Source organism: Leiobunum rupestre, chromosome 3 (assembly GCF_980474605.1).
Source record: "Leiobunum rupestre chromosome 3, qqLeiRupe1.1.hap1, whole genome shotgun sequence".
Lineage (NCBI taxonomy): Eukaryota > Metazoa > Arthropoda > Arachnida > Opiliones > Sclerosomatidae > Leiobunum > Leiobunum rupestre.
In genome coordinates, this window is record NC_143386.1 from 22,695,144 (window position 1) to 22,714,999 (window position 19,856).

The following is a 19,856-nucleotide window of genomic DNA, read 5'->3' on the forward strand; positions in this document are numbered from 1 at the left end:
AATACTCGTGACGAAAACGTGTATCTGTTTTGATTTCTTCCCGTGCCAATGCTCGTGACGAAAACGTTTATCTGCTTAGACTTCTTCCCGTGCCAATGCTCGTGACGAAAACGTGTATCTGCTTTGACTTCTTCCCGTGCCAATGCTCGTGACGAAAACGTGTATCTGCTTTGACTTCTTCCCGTGCCAATGCTCGTGACGAAAACGTGTATCTGCTTTGACTTCTTCCCGTGAAAATGCTCGTGACGAAAACGTGTATCTGCTTTGACTTCTTCCCGTGCCAATGCTCGTGACGAAAACGATATCTGCTTTGACTTCGTTCCGTGCCAATGTTCGTGATGAAAATGTATAAGTGCTTATCCTCGGCCCGTGCCAATTTCCGTTATGAAAACGTAAACATGCACGTCCCCGTCCCACGCCAATGCCAGTTGCCAGTGATAGAAAGGTGTAAGGCACCAATTCTCGATTTATAAAGAATAACAAACGAATTCTAAAATAAATTTTAATATTTTTTATTATATTTGAATGATACAAACTTATATTTATAGGGGGAAATTTTTTGCTCACGGAATTTCGACGAATGGGTTGGCCGCTGTAGCTCGAGAGATTAAAGTTGGCCGTGATTAAACAAACACGTGTAATACACGCGTAAAAATCTCCAACACGTGTTATACACTAGAATTACCAAATATCGACCATAAATACACTTGATAATGCTACCTGGGTTTTTCGCAGCTGGATAATTTTCATACTTTTGGAACTTTAATCGGCCGAGTTAAATTTAAATATTATCAAAAAAAACTAAGTGATTTAACCGCTGCCTGATTTAACAGTACTTTACATTTTTTTTAATTTTCAATGAAAACTTGTCTGCAATGTATCGCATCCTGTTCTTTACTATTTCAGCTTTACTTAAATAAAATTCAATTATTTGTAGACTGCAGAATCTAACGAAATAACACAGACGACTACAAATTATTACTGAATAACAAAAATTTTAAAGATTTAAGTACGATAATAATTTTGTAGTTGCAAGCCGTAAATTTTTCTTAGGGCATATATTACTTCGAAGATAAACGCAGTGCGTTTTCTAAAGAAGAATTTTTCAGCAATTTGGCGTAGTGGAAACTTACTCTCAGTCAAGACGAATGCTTCTCAAGTAAAAACTATTTCCAACTTCTATTAAATGTGTGTTGTTTTATAAAGATTGGGCGATTATTTAAAAAAAATAAGTAATTTTGGGGAAGGTAGTTGAATTCAGCTACAATAACAGAACATTAAATAAATATTTGTCTTTTTATGTGTTCTAACATTCGATCTTACTCGAATCCTTCAAATATTGTTCGATCGGTTATAACGGCTTAAGATATATTGCGGACGACCAAATTTCAATAGGGTCTTGAGGTTGCATTCACTTGCACTCCATTTAATGAGGTACGTAGCTAAAATGTTTTCTAATTTCATAAATAATAAAGAAAATATCCCCCAATTTATGCAACTACAACAGTTGAGGAAAAACAACCAAACTTTAACGATGTTTGTTGCCGGTCTAACACGCCCACGTTAGAAAGTTTCAATTAATCATTTCACCCGCTTTTTATTTTACAACTAACTCGTTGGGCCTCAAGCAGGGTCATAAAGCTTTTTAATTGAAAAATAAGGTCCACTTTTGGAAACCATTATAGCCGACACCTTTGCTACTGTTCGAATTGTAAACGAGCACTTTTTATAAAATCCGATTTTTAAGCAATAAAAGGGCAAAATCACAAATTTTATCAAAACAAATATAAGTCTGCTTCTTTAATGAGTTAAATAAGCATAAAAATGTGTAATTTGTGGATTGGAAAAAGGCTGATTCTCCAGAAGGTTCCCCAATAGCAAAATACAGTCTGGCCGACGGCGAAATTCTTTGTCGGCTGGCGTGCGATTTTCATAGTTGGGCCATTGGACTCGATGTCCGAGGCACTGACTATCCATTGGATAGTCGCAAAGAATACGCACTGACTGTGATGAGTAACGCTCAATAAATTTATTGAGCGTTGCTCATCACTCGAATCGCCCATGCCGAAGGAATTTCATCAAAGTATTGAAATGGAAATTCTGAAATAAATTGTTATTTAAATTTGAACTGAAAGTGTTTTCAGATAAGTTTCAAGAGTCGCTGTGGCTAAGGAAACACTTTTACCCAAAAAAATTCGTCCTCACGAACCGAAAACGCAAAGGTTTTATGTAAACTGAAGTGACGTATCAATTTTATAGAATTAAATGCATAAAAAGATATTTAATGTGAAAAGACTTGGTTATTTTTATCATGAGCTTCTAAGGAAAATTCAAAACAATTGAATGATTAAAAAAGAACAGACTCGAAACAAAACGGGTAAGGCAAAGGAAAAGAATCTGATAATTAGCATTTCCACCAAAAGCGCCGTTTCATCAGTCGTTTTAAAAAAAAATATATATATATTTTTTGTCTCTACTGGAAGGTTGGCCATCCAGTCTCCGGTACTACAGTCTCCATCGCGACTCGAGGCCACCGGTCTCCCAGTCTTCAGTCCCCATCCCATTTAGAGGCCTGCAGTTTCCATAGAAATCGCGGGTCTACGGTCTCGGAGGCCGGAGATTGGAGACTGGTAGCAGGAGCTGCCGATGTACGGACACTGCATGAATATTTTACGGTAGTAGCATAGCTCAATTATTGAGAACTAATACACATTCATATAGGTAAATAATTTTTATTGATATTTGGTCATAGATGATTAATGAAATTAAAAACGACTTCGTTATATTCGCATATTTAATAAATTATTTATGATATTTACAATGAAAGTCCGACTAGTTTCGTCGTGCCTAGCATGACATCTTCAGTCCTGAAGATGTCATGCTAGGCACGACGAAACTAGTCGGACTTTCATTGTAAATATCATAAATAATTTATTAAATATGCGAATATAACGAAGTCGTTTTTAATTTCATTAATCATCAACTACGCATATTGAACTTGCAAACCTCCTAAGCCATTTGGTCATAGGAGAACCCATGCAGACGAGCTATGTAATGTCATGTTACCTAAATCAATGAAAACGAAATCCATTGCATTAATTCCAAATTAAAAATTAATGAATTAACCACCCTTTACTATGGCGCAAAGTTAAATATAAATAGGCTTAGGTTTACGCACAGCAGCCAAAGATTTAATTAGATTCATACATTAACTCTGTAGCATGAGAAAAAAAGAGTCTATAAGATTGTGTTGAAACAATTTCTGTGTATCTGCGGCTTGTAGTCTTTTCTCGTTTAACAACAGCCACGTACTCGCCTTTAGCCGAAACATGTAACGAGGTTTTATAATAATTTTTATTAAAACTCAAATTAGAGGGTAGAAGTAAACGTTGTTTTTGTCCCTCAACTTAAATAGTTAGAGAACATTTTATCTATAGTGGCGGTTCAAATGCCTCTAAACATTAAAAAAATTCTATTAAATATTTTGCAGAAAGCTTTTGTTTTTTTAGAAAACAAAAAATTTCTTTATAGTAGCCAAAATTAGTTGAACTTTCTTGCAGCTGATAAGAATGAGATATTTCAGGACTATGTGAGTCAATATTTTAAAACTTTAGATATATGTTCATAAAATTTTCTTCATTGGCTTCCTCTTATGTCAAAAAAGTAATTTTTAACTCACGGAAACATCTTAACGCTATGTACATGCATAACACATTTGACGGAATTCTAAAACTACGGCCAAACGAACGAAAAAAAGTTTTGACATTGCGTTTAAACCATTGATTAAATTAGACGAGTGCTTCACGCGAGCCTTAAACAACATTAACTCACCTTTAAGATGAAAATTCCATAGCTTTATTGCTACTGCAGGGGTCACGACTAAAAGAACGAGAACATGCAATGAAGACTCTTTTCACCATTCAAGTAGTTTCATTCGCTCACCTTTTTCTTCTTCGCGTAACCGTGTTTATAATAAAAGCTAGCGAGATAATGATTTATTCATCAACATATCCGGCACATACAAAGTACAATGGATATCTAATAGTAATTTAATTATTAATTATATTAATTAATTATTAATTAATTATAGAACTATCCCAGATGTATAGCATTTCATTGATGTAAATCCAAATATTATTGGTTCGAAATATTAAAATCTGGATTAATTATAATGTCAGATACATCTCTCCCATATCTATAATTTCCAAATTGAGCTTTATGAGAATTTGTAATCCATTTTGAAGCCATTTAACTTTAAATAAATTTTGGTCAATAAACACTTCTTCATGTGTTTTTAATTGTCAACTTCATAAATTCATCCTCACACCGTCACACGTCAGTACAGCGCGAAGACGAGAAGTAAACAAATAATCTTGAGAATAGCTTCGTATTGGAAAAATCTGTAACTTTTCATCAAGATGTTCCGTTTGAGTTAATCAAGGTCACAAAAGTTGTATTTTAAAAACACACACGGTCTTTTAAAAGTATTCAGAGGGTGTTGTAATTGTTGCAAACAAAAGAAACCATAAACATGTTATGAAAAAGCTTTTGTTAAAAGTATATAGGATTATTTAGAATTTAACAAGAAAATGTTTGTACGGGATGGCTAAAATATTTGTTCAGATATAAAATAAACTTGAACAATAAAAATGTAAAACCAAGTTAAAAATCCAAAATTAAAATATTTCTTCAACCGATGTTAAAGTAAAAATCTTCGATATATTAACTTACAAGGAGACGACCAGTGCCGGATTAAGACCCTTGGGGGCCTCTAGGCACTAGGCTATCGGGGGCCCCTTTAATACAAGTAGAGGACTCAAGGATGGAGTAAGAAAATGGGAAATGGTTTTTTTCCATGAGCAAACGGGGAAATTGCTCCACCACCCCTTTCTTTAGCCATACCTCTTTTTCCTGTCGAACTTTTTGGGGAGTGCAGTGACGAAGAAGATTAATCCAGTTACTTGAAATGTGTGTTACATCAATTTCGGGAAACTTATATCCCTATTCCTACTAAGCTTTAGCTATAGCTCGTTCATTTATCGGATCGTTGTATGTGTAAAGGTTGTATATTTCATCGAGCGAGTTCGCTATATGACTTGAAATAATTTCTGTCGGCGTCCATGCTCTCAGTAGCGTAGGGGGTGGACTTGCCCCTTGGTCCACCCATCTGGCTATGCCACTACATGCTCCTCTCTATTTGAACTTTGTTTGAACCCAAAAACCAACCTTTTTCTATTTTACTAGGCAAAACCCTAACTTTTCGCCCTACCCCTCTAAGACGAAGCACTTAATTACATACGTTCCTGAATTCCATAAGTGACAATTCACAACGTAACTTAAACCAAAAAATAAATAAAAATGCCATAGCACCCACTTAAAGGAAGTAATAACTGGACCATGATTATCCAAATTATAGTTAGACTATTCAAATTTGTTTAATGCTGGGAAAATGTTGCCAATTCAAATCCTAACGATGTTTATATAAAAAACTATGCTGAGGCCAAACAAAATGAACAAGGGTGGGGCAACCCCTTCTATGCTGAGCGGCCTGACACAGAGTCACAGAGTGGACAAGAGATTGGTTATGCAAGGTTACAAGGTAGTCGTTTTGGTACGGTTCTACCTCTATAGATCACCGTAAAACGAAATAGAGGCTACGCGGCAGTGGACTGCCAGGGGTCAAAGGGGGCCCACCCAAAACCAGAGGCGTAGACAGGGGGAGACACCCTCCGAAAAAGGAACATTCCCCCCTGAAATATTGTTTTATGTTAATAATTTTTTCGCTTTAATTATTTTTACTCAATTGTTTGCGAACTACGCTACTGCCGAAAACTAGAAGGATAAATGCTATAATATTTTTAATTAAATCAAGGAATACCACGGGGCATGCCTCAGGCTGGAATCAAACCAGCGACCTGTGGGTTGCGGTCCCAACGCCTCTTCCTTTTGGACTACTAAGCCCACAATATAGGTGTTCCCTTGTCTCCCGTAAAATATATCCCGATTTTGTATTAAGCCATAGCATTTTATATATCACCTAGTTGTAACAGTTCCTTTCAATTGGAATACTCTTTGAAACGGCAACTCATAGGTCGCTGGTTCGTCGCCATTTATAAAAGAAATGTTTTAGCTATATAATGTTTTTAATAATTACAGATAACATATTAAAGGCAATATACAGTCGATACTAAATGTAAACATAATTATACAGATTGTTATTTTTAGTTTATATTTTAGACAAATGCCGAAATTTTACTTATTAACCGGTTGTTTAAAAGCATGTTTCATGTTCCACTATATTTTGAGTAATCGTTGGAATACACTACATCCAATTCATCTAACAATTCCTTTTCAATTAAGCAATAATTTTAATACGTCGAAGTTCGAAGCAAAAGAAAGCAATTCCAACATAACTTCATCTTTACTGATTCGTGGAGAAAGCTTAACACCATCCAAGGCGTCATCTTCTAGGCCCTTCTCTGTAATATTTTTAAAATTTGCTGTGTCTAAGCAAGATAAATCTTTATACAACTTTTTGTGTTGTAAAAAACGTGAATCTAGTGACTGGACAATGCGGTCCATTATTGGGTTAAACACATTTACTCTTAAATCAGCGGGACCCTGCCAAATATAATACGTAACTTAGTACTGTTCAACTACGTAGTTTTTTTCGTCGGGTACTTGGGCTTAGCCAAACTTTTAAAAATGTGTTAAAAATGGTTAAAATTGTTTTGAAAATGAATCCACGCTGAACCGCCAGCGCCTCGGCACCCCGACGATGTCATTGGAACTTTTTTTATTAATAAAATATTAATTTATTCAGTAAAAATATAATTTCATATTGAAAGTTTTGGAACTTCTATTATATTTTGAAGCTACTATAATGTTGACATATCATGGGGCCCACCTGCCATCGGTTAGGCCCAGTCTATGGCCAGTCCACCACTGCTACGCGGTACCTTATCTCGACTTACTCGAATTCGTTTTTTAGTGTTTTTCGGAATAGTATTTCATATTTCATTTATATTATAAATATTAAAAAAAGAATCAATATAGTTTCAAAGTTATTGATTGTTTTCATTTTGAAAAAACATGCCGTAAAACTGTTATTAAATTTAAATAAGCTTAATGTTTTTTCAAATAACTTATTCTTTGAACTAGCGTATTGACGTGGGATCTTTCGGGGCCCCCTGACCCTCGGGGGCCCCTAGGCACGTGCCTAGTGTGCCTAATTCTTAATCCGGCACTGGAGACGACCCGAGATGTTACACACCGATTTTGTTCAAACTCGGGGGATTGGTAGACCTTCATGTAACTTGAAAAATCCTAAAGGGATTTTATTCAATGGGCAACGGTTTTGCCATGGCAACGAAAAATGTTTTTGACAACACAAAATGGAAATTTTCCCATTGAAAATAACATTGGATTTAGACCGATTCCAAAAAAAAATAAAATAAAATAAAAAATTGAAAAAAATTTAAAATACCAAAATTATAAAAAAATTGTTAAAAATTGACGAAGAAAATCAAAATTGATCACATTTTGATCAGTTTGAACTAAATGGGTGAAAATGAACCGATATCGCTTAAATAGGAAAAATTTCCATTTTATGTTGTCAAAAACATTTTTCGTTGCCATGGCAAAACCGTTGCCCATTGAATAAATTCCCTTTATAATTTTTCAAGTTAAATGAAGGTCTACCAATCCCTCGAGTTTGAACTAAATCGGTGTGTAACACCTCGGGTCGTATCCTTGTTAGTTCAAAATGAAGAAGCAAATGTCAAACATATTTATGAATAATAACCATACAAATTTGCGATCTCAAACTATAAGTTTATTATTAGTTAAAATATCAACTTTATGCAGAAGCGAATTCTATCTTAAGCCGGTCACAAAAGTAAGAAGGATTAAAACATAACGGGCACTAAAGCTAAATATTCAAGCACAAGATGAAATACGCAGCAAAGTTATGGGTTCCTTTCGTCTATTCACTAATCTCTAAGCTGTGTTATTTGCAAGAGCCAATAAAAAATGCGTTAATGATCAATAGAGTAGTTTCAGTTCGTAGCTTTGGCTATGGCCGCCATTTTGTGCGGGATTTTTCTCTATGGGAAAAAGCATAGGTGACGTCGTGTCACGTGATACTGAAATCACTGTATAGTTCCTAGCTAATTTCATTCCGTTTACCTAATTTTGTAAAATCGAACGGTGGTCGCACAATCTTTATTTCTGTGAAAGTTCACTAGTTAATCATTGATAGTAGCTAACAAAAAAATAAAAATTTTACAAATTAAAAACGAAAAATTATTTTCAGTGTATTGTACCACAATGGACCCGGAAATATCCAAGCCTACTAAAAGGTCGCTGGTCAATCCTGGCGCGCTTGTAACTGTTTGAGGACTTCGGGATTAAACTGAATGAAGACTACGGTGTACGTGGCGGCCAAACCAATGAAGGACAAAAGAAGATTCTTAGAAATTAAGAAACACGAGCCGGCTTTAAAGAAAAGCTTCCTAGATTGCAACTCGCAGTACAACAAAAAAACTTCGCAGCGGTTTTCTTTGGACGAAAGCGCTGGCAAGACGTCAAACACGCCGTCAAATTCATCGGGCAACCTAGAAGCACTGTAGGTCAATAATATCAACAACACAAAATCTTTTAAGTAAATTGACAAAAATAACATAAATATGAAACCGGATGGTTTGTACTTTTGTCCCAACACTAACGTTATATTTTGACAACACGTAAACAAAGTGGACGCGAACCATAAAAATACCACAGTTTCAAAATTCAAGTTAATTTTTCCCACCAGGTCGCGTATTTGCAGAAATCGTTCTCGAAATACTGTTAAGTTCGGGAACGGTTCAGCTGTGCCGAAACAGACTCGTTTCTTTGAGATGAATTGTACATTCGCTTTGAAGATATCGGCTACCGCGCTCGATAAAAAACAAAACAAACTAATTTGCACAAGTGCAATTCCAATCACGGCAAATGCAAGCGAGGGCGATAGCATCATTGTTGCTCTGTTGAAACCGGCGCTTGTTACGTTTAAAGATGAGTTTCCTTGCGCGATTATTTTCTCGAATTGTTGGTTGAAAGAATTGGTTATATAGACCAGAGCGCAAGCGTAAAATAAAGTTACGACAACGAACCCGATGACTTGAAACATTTGCCGCCTTAAAATGGTTTGATCGAGCGAATTTGCGAGAAACACTACATCGTTGTAAATCCTGATCAGATGACGTTTTCTGAAGCACAAGTATAAGAATGTACACAAGGAACACAATGTTGATATTATGGGACCTAAATTAACTTGACTACCAAGCACATGGTTACCAGTCAATCCGTATTCGTAAATGTAATAAATCTCTTTGCTAAGGGCGTACATTAAAAAGATGGCGGAAATTACAGCCCAGAATATCAGTAACTTCCACAAAAATATCCAAACGCGATAACAGAGATTGTACTGCAAATAATTTACCTTCATTTTAAGTAACTTTATGAAAAACGTTTGTACGGAGACAGTCTAAGTATTAAAATGTCTTTCCTATACAGTTCTGTATTCGATTGGTTCTCAAAGGAAAGGGTGTTTCTCGGTTTTTATAAATTCCTATTTGTTTTATAAGGCGTATTGGAAAAGTAATAAATGCAAAGAAAAAAAAATTCAGGTCAATCAATAACACAAATATTCGACTACTTTGTAAGCTTAATAGAGGGATTAAGTCTGCGCGATAAAAATTGTAGTGATAATGTGAGAATTATGATAAAGCTGGTAACACAAAAACTCTCAAGGATAACCCCTTTAAAAAGCAACATTTATATTCAAAACCAATTTATTAAACTAATTGTATACCTTAATTTTTCAATTTAGTTTTGACGATGAATGTATTTTAAAAAATATAAAGTAATTATTTATGCATATATATATATATATATTTTATATATTGTATATTTAAACATATACAGTAAACATATAGATATGTTTATATTTAAGTAAATTGAATTGAATTGAATTTATTAAGAGTGCATTAAAACCGCACAGGTACCTTCAAGTTAATACACTATCTACAATCGTCGTACGCAAAAGATACAAAAGAAAATAAATAATAAATATATAATATATATATATATATATATATATATATATATATATATATATATATATATATAAATATATATAGGACTTGTCCATATTCCTGATTGGGCAACGTATACTGGCGGAAAAATGAGAACCTTGCTCATATTTTGATTTCACGGCGTTCATGGCTGAAACATTAAGACCTAGTCATTGGGCAGATGACCTTGTTAATTTTAACTTTTATTTCTTATTTATTATCTATGTGAGATTTAAGGAAACATGCGTATGGCCACATTGTGGTCAGGCCTAGAAAGAAGATAGCTATAAACTATTACTTGCACTTATGAAATCACTGAATATTCACGAAAAAAGCCAACTATTTATGTTTACAATTTAACTATATCTAACCCAATGATTTAAACTTGTAGATTGCCTCAGAACAATGAAAAACAGCAGAGATTACGGCTAAATGTATGTTACTTAATGGGAAAGGTAGGGTACACAATGAAAAAATAAGTACGATATGGTAAACAACAACTTTAATTTTTACTTTTTTCTGGATAAAATTTTCCTCATAGTAATCAGAACAAGGGCTGTCTTTAAAAGAAACAAAAACTACATGGCTATAGAAATAAGCTGTGCACTATCAAACCTATTTTATTTCGAATGAAAAATTAATCGCATGTTACTATGGGTTTCTGATAGATTGATTTCTTTTTGGCCAGATGAACAATATGAGTGCGATACCGTCTTTATTTTTTGGCCAGATGAACAATATTAGTGCGATACCGACTTTTTTGTTAAACTATACTTGATCCAATTGGGACACCTAAGCTATTTATGAATAAATCGATCTTCTGACTGGGCAGAATAAGAGTGTTCTTTTGAATCTTTTATAGTTAATAATAAATAATAATAATCAGCTAGGCTAATACACAAGGCACCACCCTAGGCCTAAGTCATCGAGCGACTTTTAAAGCCATTTAATTCAGGGGGCCGGGTTACAATGCGTAGGAGGGTGGTGGCAAGCCCTGCAAGCCACGCGAGCCAACAGCTCCCTACCATTTCAAATTCCATTATTTGTGAATACAGCTTTCTTCAAAGGGTTTTACGTTTCGAGAAACTGAGTGGATATTTGGTGATATTAATTTCCCTAAAGGGTGAAATTTTAAATTTCTTTGTTGAATCTAGTGCAGAAACAAACCAATCCATGCCTAGTGTTCGGAATTGTTTATTCATTATCCACATATTTTCCGATTTATTTAAAAAACGTTGTTGAAACGATTATCATTTTAAGTTATTTTTTACGCAACCAAGCAATAATTTGAATAAAAGTGGTATTTATTTAAATAATTGTTTGTTTTATTTAAATATTAGGTTTATTCATCTTCGATTATTTAAACATTTTACAATTTTTATTCAACTATTGGTTATTTAAATAAATATTATTTAAATATTGCCGAGCTTATTATATTCATAGATAAAAATTAATCGACTGCCGAACACTATAGGACCAGGCCTATATAGTTAAAAAATAAATTAACTAGAATTTTGAGCAGTTTTAGCCAGATCAAACTATTTTTAACATTAAGCTATTTCAAATAAATTATGTAAATTATTATCTCTAAAGAAAAATATTTCTAGCTACTATATGAAAGTAAAATTATTCTTTTAACGGGGTCGAAAGTACCACAGTGGGATTAAACTGAATGTAAATAACGGTGTATGAGATTCCCAATCCGACGAAAGAAAGCAACAATTTCTTCGTGATGACGAAGAAGGATCCCGCTTTGAAGCGGAGTCTTTTCGAACACAATTCGCAAAATGAGAGAAACGATTGACTCACGTTGACGTCGAGACAGAGCGCTGGAAGGGAATCGAAAACGCGATCAAATTCTCTCGATAATTTTGAGGCGCTTAAAATTATTAACATGAGCATCACAAAATCTTTCAAATACATTGAAAAGTAAATTAATAAAAAGGTTTTAGAAGGGAAAAAATCAAAGGGTTTCAGGAGTAAGGTAACGTTGTGGCAACATGTGAAAAGGGTTGATCCGAACCACAACACGACCGTACTTCCCAAATGGTCGTTAATATTGGCCACCATCCTGTGTGTTTGAAGAATTTGCGCCTCGAATAATTGTAACGTCGCCCTGCTGTTTCTTTTCTTGGTAAGGGATCGAACGCTTACGGTCACAACATCAGCTATCATATTCGTGAGGAAGCAATACAACGTCACTTGCCCTAACGGGAGTCCATTTACAACAGTAATTGTTAAAAAGTTCATCAGTAAAATGTACCATTTAAACGTATCGTAATTCCAGTTGCGATAGTTACATCCGAAACAGGTATTATTAAAATTTTGCGTGTAGTACATGCCATTGAAAATCATCAGTATTAAAATAGCCGTGAAATACATCAAGCAATTTGAATAAACAATTGCTATCGTCGCGACCAAAGTAACGCGCTGAATATTAACACGCGATATTTTCTTGTTGATTGAATTCGCAAAAAACACGACGTCTTTGTATACGTTGACCAAATGTCTCCTCTTGTAACATAGGTAGAAGAAAGATATCACAAAGCTACTAGTTGAAATCAATGGCCCAAAATTCACTTGCGCTAATCCACTTCCGAAACCGAGCTGGTAAATGGCGTGTATCTCTACGCTTATTGGGTACAATACCAGCAAAGACGAAACCAAAGTCCAAAAGAAGATAAACTTCATCGTGTAGGCCCACATTTTCCCGCTCTCTTCCATTCTTGGGAATTTGAAAAATAGTTTAAATTTCATTTCCTGGATATGGCAGTAATCGAACTAACGCAAGTCAACCCATGGCACTTTCATACTTTCAAAGCCCTTTCAATTTGAATAATAATAAAAAAGCAAATTTCTAATATTATTTTTATTTGTTTTTACAACAGTGTTTCTTCCACGTTCGTGTTCGTTTGGGTGGAGTCTTCAAAATAAGTTCCATTTTGACACAAACAAACTTTCCTTTGTTTTTTGAGTTAAGCCCATAATATCGCGTATTTACAGAAACTGAAGTTTGTTTGTACCCAACGCCACTTTGTATTCAATTAGTGGTTTTAACAAAAACACGTTGTTTTTTTTTCGTATTTGGTATTTTAATTCTGAAAATTTTCTAGCTTGTATTGCAAAAATCAGAACTTTAGAACAGTCTAACTTTCGTTATGCTAAAATGGCTTCGCCAAAAGAATAAAATGAAGTAAACCATATTTTTCATCCTAACCTAAACACAAATTTCTTTATGTATTTCATATTTTTAACTAAGTATCCTTAAAGTCATACGCATCAAAATTAGCGTAAGCAGAAGTTGTGCTATTTTAGCCCGTATCACTCCGAACTATAGTTTACAACTTTGATGTATTTATTTCAACTTTATCGATAATTTTTGTATTCAATGAGGTCTTTTTTGTTGAAATTTATTTATCACAAGAAAATTGTTGGATGTTACAAATGTTCAAAATTATCCATCCTATCCATAGGACCAAAATTAAATCACCGTTATGGGAAACGTTTTTCCTTCACTCCGGAATATCAGAACATCTATCAAAAAAAGCAAACTATTTCAATTTATCCTATCAGAACCCTGGGTAATGTATTTGGCGCTATGAGGAAAAAATACATCCGCAGTTAATCATAGGTAAAGAATATTGATATCATAAGTGTTTTAACCTATACCACTGTACAGAAAAAGAGTTTATCTTTCTTAATTAATGTATTCTATTCATGTTTTACTCATTTCTCAAAATTGGTTATTAAAGAATCAATTGCGCGGACAACAACTGTATATATTAATTATTAAAGCAATTATTACAAAATTATATATTCATTCGCTTGGAATGCTTACTAGTCCATTCCTGGATCCACTCTAAGCCACGACTATTTCTGTGAGCTATATGAAGTCCAACAATTTAACTTAAAAATTTCAATTTTATACATGAATAAATTCTTTTTAATAAGTAGATATAAGTTAAATATTACCTTTAAACCTCCCCAAACGCCAGAATAAGGTGAAAGGGAAACAAACCTAGCGAGGCAAAGGGGTGATAAGGGATAGCGCACCGTCCGCGGCATGTTGCTTTTCAAAGTGTTGAAGCGCTCCATGACCGGGTTAAATATGCCTGTTTTAAACTAGTTTTAAGATTTTAACTAAGATTATATGATAGTGTTGGAAAAATACAGGTATTGAGCAATTTTTGTGTCCCGTGTTAAATTAGAAATTAAACGTCAGTAGTATAACTAGTTGACTTAATTTTGTTTGATTGCCTTGAATAATAATAATAATAATAATATTAATAATAATAATCAGCTAGGCTAATACCCAAGGCACCACTTTAGACCTATAGTCATCGAGCGACTTTTAATGCCTTAAAAAGGTGGTCGGGTTACAAAGTACCCTGATATTCGTTTAGCTAAGTGCGGCCTTCAATTTTATTTAATTAGCTAGTCACAACTATTAATTTAGCTCCTAATATTTTTTTTATATTACTGGCCAGTTCGCTGGTTGTCCTAAACCGTCCCTCTGTTTTGACTGTTGGAACAAGGGAAGGGGATGCATAGTAGAGTGTACTGTATTTTAATTCGCACCAAAAACCGATTCCACAACAACAAAGCTCACCTAATTTATAAAGTCTTATAGTTATGGAACTAAGGAATTATCGACAAAAGTTTACATAATCTCTGTAATTAGAGACTTAAGCTTTTATCTACTTAATTTAAACTAATCAAACAAAGCAATAAAATTTTTAAGATTCAAATTAAATAATAAATGTTTTGGTAGTTGTTGTTGGCTTTCTCTACATAGTTCAACATAGTTATTTAATTTATATTTAATAGTATTACTCCATAAATATTATCGGTACTGGATAAACGAGCATTTTTTCCGCTTTATTTTAAATATTAAAACCAATTTATATTCGCATATGGAAATTAAAAGTCATGACTGTCTAGATGTTGTTGATATAATGTATTTTTACATTTTACATTAGCATATCACTTATATAGACGTTTAAAAATAATTGGCAAACCCCTAACTACAATTCTGTCTATACTCTAATTGATAATATGTCAGTTAATAAAAACTTTGATCGTTATTAATTCTGATAAATGTTTGAAAATATATGGAATTTCACATCAAGGATGAAACCACACTTTCAAAAAGTAGTTTTTCCTTTTTAAAAATCGTTTGAAATATTCTTATTAGTTTTGTTGGAAATTAGAATAGTAAAGAAACGTCGCCCATTGTATCAAAACCGGTAACGATAAATAAAAAATATTAATTGAATTATTGTTGAGTTAGTTTCGAGTTATGCAACCTTTTACATTACGTTTAAAATTGAAATCGCGGATATTATAACGTTTTTCATTCATTTGTTATAGCGCGATTTACGTCAGTAATTTTCTGCCTGTGTCTGCAAAATCGAAAACATGTTCAATTTTAAAGAAACGCAACTTAACGGTAATTTTTAAAAGGGGATCCTGCTTAAACTAAGCGCCTCAGGGGATTAGAAGAAAACCGGATTTGAACATTTATTAAGGGAGCGAGAGAGAATCACCGTCACTACGTAGCTTGACGTAACGAAGTCAACAGCCGGTTTTTTCCTATTACACTATGGAGAATCCATGTGACAAGAATACGTAACTTAAAATTTCATTGGTCCACTCTCCCATTGACGTCATTCCACACTGTGATGGAGTCTCAGTACGTGATTGTACAGGTTGTTCAACTTGAAAGTATTACAAATGTTTTTCCCAAAACCAAAACTAAACATTTCTTAGAATATACAAAAAATGCAAAATTTCGCAAATTAACTAAACTTTTGATTGATGAAAATCAAGAAGTCTTAGTACGCATTGACAAAAGACTACGAAAATCAATAATTTTGCCCGTTTCAATAACATTATCGCCATCTATTGATTTCAAATATTTAGCACTGAAAAAGGCAGCGCGTTCTTAAAAATTAGTCTCTCGGCAATTGCGATAAAATAATAGACGGTGTCAAAACTGTTGAAGTTGGCTTAACTTGTGGTATTTGAAAATACTTTTACGTTATTAAAACTGGCGAATTGCAATGAAAATAAATTTTTATTATTGTATACATAATATAAATTTGCTATGATGGAATTACTTAAAGCATATGCAACTAAGCTTCTGACAATAACTTATAATCCACTCAAGAATTTCAAAAATAGGATATTACAAATACTCAGTTTTAATTTTACAAATTTTTACGAAGACAAGACAATAGAGTGACTAAAACAGCGCACAAAAATGTATTTATTTATTTAGTTAATTTTTAAAGGTTATTTTAAGATTAATGGAAAGCAACCCAAAATTACAATTCGAAACACCCTGTATAGAATTACATATATTAATTTCAATCTTAGTTTCTGACACGCCATCTTTTCCTCGAGACCTTTCATTGGTTCCTCTCTCTCTCTCTCTCTCTCTCTCTCTCTCTCTCTCTCTCTCTTGCTTGAAACATTTTGTGGGTCAAGAGGGAAATATTGTCTTTATGTATAAAATGTACATGGATCCTTCTCGGTGTTACATCGACTGTCGATGGTGCAGTGAAGAAGACGGAATTCGAAGCGTCAGATTCATTTCGTTTACTTTTCACCCTAATCTTTATAAAAACTATCAATAATTTATAATTTATTTATAATAATAAGTTTTCCAAGAGAAACGTGAAAATTTGTGACAAATACGTCTAACGGAATTATTTTCTAAAAATAATCGATTATATAATAACCAGAAAAGATTGGCGGAAAGATGATTTCCTTGTCAACGTTTTTCAATAGTCTCTCACAGATAGTCAAAGTAGTTGGATTTACAATAGTATTGCTACAATGGCCCTGTCATGCCAAACCACGTATGGACAAAGAAGATTTGGTTAAAGTCAGCAAGCATATCGAATCCATGAGGAATCACCCCTGTTCCCAGCCAAAACCAAGAACCATCTTGGTCCAAGATGTTCACAACGAACCGGACAAGATATTCACGCCTAGTTACGTCCTCTTACACCGGTGCGATTCTCAAGCTGGCTGTTGCGATGACGCGTCTCAGGTCTGTTCGCCGCTGACCACCGAACCAGTAACGCGCTACTTCTTAGTTGAACAAACGATATCTTCTGGTTCAGAGAGATCCAACTCACCAAGAAAGAAAAATCAGCGTTCTCGTCAGCAGAATTTTGTGGTGGACCATCGGGAGTTTATTAACCACACGGCTTGCCAGTGTAAATACATCTAGTTCTCGAATACTCCACATCATCGGAATTTATGAAAGACAGATTATAAATGTATTTATATAAAAACGAATATAAAAGCTCAAATTATTTTATAAGGAAACTATTTTATTCGTTGAAATTTGCAATGTCGGTTGAACACTACATGTTTAAAGAAGAGACTGAATATTGCTACAATTCCAGGATAACGTCAGCTGGTTCTTAACCGTTGCTTAGGAGCTATATTGTGTTGAAACGTGAAAAGACGTTAAACAAGGTATTTAATTCGAATGTTAACCTAAGTCAAATGTGAACAATATTTTATTTATGTTATTTATAGTTTATTGGTTTGGAATTATGAAACCAAAAAATGTGCAAACATGTTTTCTCTGCGAGAAAGATCTAAATCATCGTTTAATTTATAATAATTTATTTATTTGCTAGTTTATTTATAGCTTGTGATAAAATATTGAAATAAAATGTTAATTCTTTTATTTTACAAATCTTTATTTCTTACCGATTAAAATGCTTATTCAATTTTAAAATTATTTTTATACGTTTATTCCAATCATTCCTAAAACACAGGACCGGCTTAAATAAAGAGTTACAGGGTGACCAGGGAAAGGCTCTGAAAGTTTTATAGGAAAAATGGGAATTTTAGAGGCGAATTACAGGAAAATATAGGAAACTAAACCGGCGAATTATATGAAAATATAGGACACTATAAATAGGAAAATCTAGGAAAAAATAATAAGGTCATTATTGCATATCTGTATACTTCGACTCGAATCACCTAGAATATTGATAATTTTTGGTACACTGCTTTTTGCATTATTGGATCAGTTAGCGGATTTACAAAGCCCGCACATTTCAAGATTTTGTTCGAAAATGGCAGTGTTAGAACTAGAAAATTAGGTGAAAATAAAGGAATTTATAGGAAGGCATTAAAAATATAGGAAAATATTAATAAAAAATAGGAGGTCTGGTCACCCTGGAAATATATAGATTTAGCCAACAAAAGCAGCTACATAATAAGGGGCACTTGGACCTCGCCGCTGCGTCGTTCGAGCCGGCCACGAGACTCTTCTCTCTCTCGAACCTCACTCCGTCCCGGCGTTTTTTTCGTCGGGGGTCGCCTAACAAGAGTTGGGTGTGAAAGTCCGAACTTCACTTTGTCGTTTTGATTTTTATCCCTCTGTAACTTCTGAAGAAAAAAAATTTAGTAGGAAGACTTTCAATCTACGCGCTATTGAAGTTCCATAAAAGTTTTTATTGACAATATTTATTATTAAATAGATCAATCCCCACTTTAATTCCCGAAGAAAAAAAGACTTCAGCAACAATTAGCCGAGTGCCCGCCCGTTGGGTTGGCTTCTTAACTAGTAAGGTAATAAATGGTTTTTCTGCTATTTGCACTTAGTCGGTCAAACATACGGCGTTACAAAAACGTCGTTTGTGAATCGAATAAAAAATACTTTTCCTCTATACATCAGATACCAAGTCGAATATTTATAACGTAAAATATTTGTGATAACTTGACCTTGTTATCCAATAAAATATCAAATGGAAAGTCGGAAAACGAAGAAAATTTAGAAAATAGTTAACCAATTTTATAATAACACCAGGCAAATTTTAAAGAACACGGTATTCCAGCAAATTGCCATAATTTTAACCACTTTCTAATATTTAGGAACACTGATAAGGAAGATACAAGATTGGTTAAAATATCATGGTGATTTACACGGAAAAACCACATTTTATGAGAAAATCTGTTCCATCATTTAAACAATAAGTTTGTAATTTAAATTAATTTAAATTGTTTCTAATTTCAATATTTTATTGTTTTAATGCTTAAACATGGAATAACATCACCAGATATGTCCAAATATTAGAATAGGGGATATTTATTAAAACCTTACCTTACATATGGTACATGTATTAGCTAATCGTACTTTCGAAATATTCCAAAACAATTTTTTTTAATATCTTCACGAAAAGTATTAAAATGTTTCGAGATTAATCTAATTTTTAAATAAAACAAAAATTAATTGACGAAACAACAAATTCCGGAAAATGTTACGAGACCCATTTCATTTAGATACCTGAAATCTGGATATTTACCATACAATTCCGACGAATGGAAATTGGGCTCATATTACGTGTTTATAGCACCGATACATTTTACGTTCTAAAGATAACTCAAAAATAACAAAACGTCCTCTCTTCTTGTAAAATTATAAGCTATTTAGTGCCTTTATTTTCCAGACTATTTAATTTTGCGTGCAGGGCATACATACGATAATTGACACAATTATTGCAGCGCCCATAATTCAAATACCAAATTTTCATTCTTCTGATTAGCAATCCGTTCTTTTTTGAATTCTCTAAATTTAGCCGTTACAACATGGATGGTCAATTTCCAAGGAATAATGTCTTTATATTAAGTAATGCAAAGTAGCGTAAAACCATTGAATTTTATTTAAAAATTTACATTAGTTTACTAAAAAAATAAATTAATAGGCCTAAC